The following is a 5,086-nucleotide window of genomic DNA, read 5'->3' on the forward strand; positions in this document are numbered from 1 at the left end:
TCCCACTGGGCTTTGCTGTAATGCAACACGGTCTCCAGTTATCAGAATTTTCTATCTTCTCCTCACCATCTTCTCTAGACCTGTGTCATTGTATCCCTACATAAAGAGGACTCTTGTATATTTGATTATCTGCGTATTTGGATAAATGCACATCTTAACCTTCCTAAAAAAAAAAAATGCTGGTTAATATTATAGAATCCATCCAGCATGAAATTGCTATAAATAAAACCGTGTCCAGTAGTTTTGATCAATTAAACTCCATAATTAACAAAGATACTCCATTCATCTTAGATTGTCTAATTTGCAGTAGAGTATTAAAGGACTTCTACTGGAAGATGAGTTTGTTTAGAAATTAGAACACACTTGGTGATGCTCTGGATTTGATTTAAAAGACACAGTGGGGAGTTGGCAAAATTCACATATCATGGGGTTAATGTGGGTTAGAACGGAGCTATTTGTAATACAAAAATATTGCATACCAAACACACACACAGATTCCTTTTAATCCAAGCTCATATTTTGAAACATAAATCACTGCGTTAAAATGAACAGCTGGAACAGCTGTACGAATCTCTCAGAAAGGCACGGAAATATGTTAGCTAGTCTTCTCTCTTTAAAAGATGGATTTGAAAGATGGCAGTGTGACTAGTCCTCAAACAATAAGGCAGGGGCGGGGGATGAAACTCATTTGCACACCTGAATGCCATCATCACATTAATGGAATAAAGCCACAAAACAGACCAATGGATCAGCTAGTCTGACCTACCAACTTGAAGCTTGTCCTTTCTACATGGAGAATATTCCCAAAGAATATCCCTTTACCTTCTCCTGAAAGCCTCCAAAGAAAATAAATTCCACAACTTCCCTAAAAAGTTTGTTCAACTAACGAATGGGATTATACTGTTCTGAGTCCATGTTGGCTTTTTGATGCCAGGACATCACAGCATTAGGGGCCTTTAATGTTGCACACTCTCCCCTTAACTTCTCTGCATGTTATGTTCACAACACAGACGCCACTTTAAAAAGCAGTGTCCAGTTCAAGTAACCACGTGGCTATTTTCCTTCCCTGCCAATTCCATAGTGCTCATATGTCGATAAAAGTGCCGTGGGTGCCAGCACAAAATGGCTGTCATGGGCAGTGAAAAGAGAAGCACCAGTTTTGATAGGCAGGTATCTGCTACAAGTTTTAGATGGCTGAAATGTAGCCTACTATACAAAGAGTTGCGTCTCTTGCTGGGTTCCCATCCACTTTTGGCTCCCCCTCCCCACCCAATATTGTTGTTCCTCTTGCCCAGGCATCCCCAAACTTCGGCCCTCCAGATGTTTTGGGCTACAATTCCCATAATCCCTGACCACTGGTCCTGTTAGGGATCAGGGGAGTTGTAGGCCAAAACATCTGGAGGGGCGCAGTTTGGGGGTGCCTGCTCTTGCCCTTCTCAAAAAAAAAGAGGGGATTTCCCACTCCAGACTTAGTGGGAAGAACTACTGCAACGTAGAGCACCCCATTATTCAATGCACTCCCCTCACTTGAGACTCTTGTCCCGTGTAAAGCTGCTCCAGAGGGTTGAGGAAGAGTATGGGGGAAATGGTGGGAAGGTTTGCATAAATCTACATTTAGTCACAGCCTTAAGATGGAATGTGGGTGGAGGCAGCAGGTAATTCGGCTTTATTGGGTGCTATGCGGTTTAAGAGCTGCACCTAGGACTTCTGTGGTGAAGAACTATACAATGGTTGGCTCCCCAACTTTTTCTTTTTTTAATATAAAATCCAGTTTTTACCCAGTTGTCTCCAACTTTGGGCAAAACACACAGGTTTCCTTGTAGGTAAAAAAAAGAAAGAAAAGGGGACAAAAGAAATGGAGACACTAGCCAGCTTTTATATTCACAGATCTAGAGGTTACTTGTAGGTGCTAAACTAGGTTAAAACACGCACACAACAGAAGCCAAACTGGGCAGCTTTGCCTAATAGTTGGAAGAAACGTACCCTCAACAGGAGGGCACCCTCAGCAATTCTCTAGTTAGGTTTACCCAAAAGGCAATCTTTTCCATTTTATTTTTTGAAATAAGTATGCACCCTAGTACCCAGGCACTTGATGGTTGAGTGACACTGTTCCTGGCAACCCCCAGATCCATGTTTTTAGAGCATTTTTCTTTCAACGAAAGTTTTATAATTGATGTATGGGTGCAGCCCTAGTTTCCTTCAAGAGGAAGGTGGGATACACACTGAAAATCATAGGTAAAGGTAAAGGGACCATTAGGTCCAGTCGTGACCGATTCTAGGGTTGCGTGCTCATCTCGCGTTATTGGCCGAGGGAGCTGGCGTACAGCTTCCAGGTCATGTGGCCATCATGACAAAGCCACTTCTGGCGAACCAGAGCAGCACACGGAAACGCCGTTTACCTTCCCGCTGTAGCGGTTCCTATTTATCTACTTGCACTTTGATGTGCTTTCGAACTGCTAGGTTGGCAGGAGCTGGGACCGAGCAACGGGAGCTCATCCCGTCGCGGGGATTCGAACCGCCAACCTTCTGATCGGCAAGCCCTAGGCTCTGTGGTTTAACCCACAGCGCCACCCGCATCCCTTAACTGAAAATCATAACACAAAGTAACATAAAGTAGTATAAAATATTAAGAATACAAAAATAATAATACAACTATAAATACAAATACTTATTTTGCAATACCAAGGATTTCTGAGTGTAGGGAAGAGTTAGCCCCTGTACCAAGTTCAGTGTTATTCCAAGACCAAACTATCTTTATTTCTTAAGTGTGCTACTGAAAGTATTTCAATGTCAAGAGTCTTCCATCCTGCTCATACATAGAGAAAAATTGTATCAGTTCCTCGTATCACAGATTTTGATTCCTATCAAGGGGTTTAGGTTGCTCATATTTGTTGTTGTTGCCCCTGGTTACACCTATTATTAGAAGCTCCTTTTGGATAAACAAAAGCAGAACTACACGTTGACACCTGATCCACCGCTCCTACAGTCATGTCACGTCAGACTGTGGGTGGGGGTTGCGTGTTTTAATGCCCCCCACCACGTTTAAAAACATCAAACACCCAACAAACTGTGCACCTAGAAAGGTAGCGTGTGAGGGAGAAAGAGAAGCTAAAGCCCTTTCCCCTAATGTTAGCTTTCTACAGACAGGAAATATCTGCTGCGAGGGAGCAAGGCAATCACACAACCCCTATCTGCCGTACAGTCCTAAGAGGGCTGGTGCTTCTGAAAAGGTAACTTTCCTCCAAAGATAATGCCGATCACGGGCAGCCCATGAAGCCCATGCCTGGGACCCTGGAAAAAGAGGAGGCAGCAATCTAGGGAAGAGAAGTAGGGGACAGCAGGGGCAAGATTATAGGAGGGGGCAAGAAGGGTCAAGAGTCCGCTGAATTCAGAGCCTCAGAAGGCAGGAGGCCAAAGGTCTCCTTGCTCAGCAGTTTTTTGGGGTTGTTCTGGTACCAGATCGGGATGATTGAAGTGGTTTGCAACGATTGGCTGGGCAAGAAAGTGAGAGTGATGTGCAACTCTGACGACACCATTAGGGACTTGAAAAAGCTCATTGCCGCGCAGACTGGCACGTGGTGGGACAAGATCGTGTTGAAGAAATGGTATACAATTTTCAAGGACCATGTCTCATTGGCAGACTATGAAATTCACGATGGCATGAACCTAGAACTATATTATCAGTAGTTTCATTGTGGCAGATGCTGCCTTTTCTATGTCTGTTTTTTTCATTCTTTGTTTCTTATTTGACAAACTCTTGATTATTTGGTGGCATGAGGTTTAGTTAAGAGTATTTTATCCCTGAGCGCAATATACCAGGAATAAATACCAGGGAACTTGTATTCAGACTGTCTTTTATTGTTTTGTTTTTAATAATAATAATAATAATAATAATAATAATAATAATAATAATAATAATAAAATATTATTTATACCCCACCCATCTGGCTGGGTTTCCCCAGCCACTCTGGGCGGCTTACAACAGAAAAATGAAATAAAATAATTAAACATTAAAAGCCTCCCTAAACAGGGCTGCCTTCAGATGTCTTCTAAAAATCTGGTAGCTGTTTTAGAATCATTATAATAAATGTGACCTGATATGTGTGACCTGGGAGGAAAAAAAGGAGAGGGCAAGAAGGAGCACATCCACATTATACTGTTTGAAACAGGGGTGGGATGTTTGTGCCCTTTAGCTTAATTTCATGCGAGTGGCTTTCCCCCAGGTCTGCTGGTACCCCCTTATTGCTGGTACCTGACTGTAAGAATATCAGGCCAATGGCCCACCTAGTCCAGCATCCTGTTCTCACAGTGGCCAACCACATGACCCAATGGGAAACCCACAGGCAGGACCCAAGCACAAGAGCACTCTCCCTTCCTGTGGTTTCCAGAAACTGGCATTCAGAAGCATTGCAGCCTGACCGCAGAGGCAGAGCAATTCATCCTAGCTAGTGTCCACCCAACATCCACAATGAGACTGTTACTTGCCTGCAACATGGTATCCAGGGCTAGAGATTGCCAACCATGGAGAGCAGCAGGGTCGGGGGGGGGGGGAATCCATGGACCCAGATAAAGGCAGTTGGAGGGAAGAGGAAAAGGATGCACACACAGCAATTGTACTCCAGGCAAGCCAATGGGATTTACAGCATGTAAGCATAGTTAAGATTGGGGCCCATTTTCTCTAATTAACCAGCTCTGGTGTAGATTAGATTAGATCTTCAACCCCTTTGTTATTTAAAATACATATTCATAGCACTATATTTTATAGATGCACTGTTCTGGTTACAAAATAGCTCCTACTTTTCTAGGACATAATTTCATTTTGTTTAGCCAAGAATTCATTAAGGAAGCTATAAATAACCTCCTTTAAATATTTAGCCGTGAATAGAGGGTGGACTGGCATTGATGGCTTATTTTAGTACTAACGCAATATGCTTTAGAGCCATAAAATCTACATTTCAGCATGTATCAAGCTAATGATTAACACCTCCAATGTGGTTTCTGATATCCAATTATAGTGTGTGTATTTGCAAGCTTAGGTCCCAAAGAACACCCCCTCTCACACACACCAAACTTTCCAGTTTGGGAG

At 42.9% G+C, this 5,086-nt stretch overlaps 1 pseudogene across 1 annotated transcript; it reads left to right on the forward strand.

Annotated features, from left to right (window-relative positions):
• Positions 1-3,376: 3,376 nt before the first annotated feature.
• Positions 3,377-3,859, forward strand: LOC118086168 (ubiquitin-like protein 5 pseudogene; annotated as a pseudogene). Its single transcript, XR_015950501.1, has one exon. The product of XR_015950501.1 is annotated as a ubiquitin-like protein 5 pseudogene (transcript).
• Positions 3,860-5,086: the final 1,227 nt, after the last annotated feature.

Source organism: Zootoca vivipara, chromosome 6 (assembly GCF_965207765.1).
Source record: "Zootoca vivipara chromosome 6, rZooViv2.hap1.1, whole genome shotgun sequence".
NCBI lineage: Eukaryota > Metazoa > Chordata > Lepidosauria > Squamata > Lacertidae > Zootoca > Zootoca vivipara.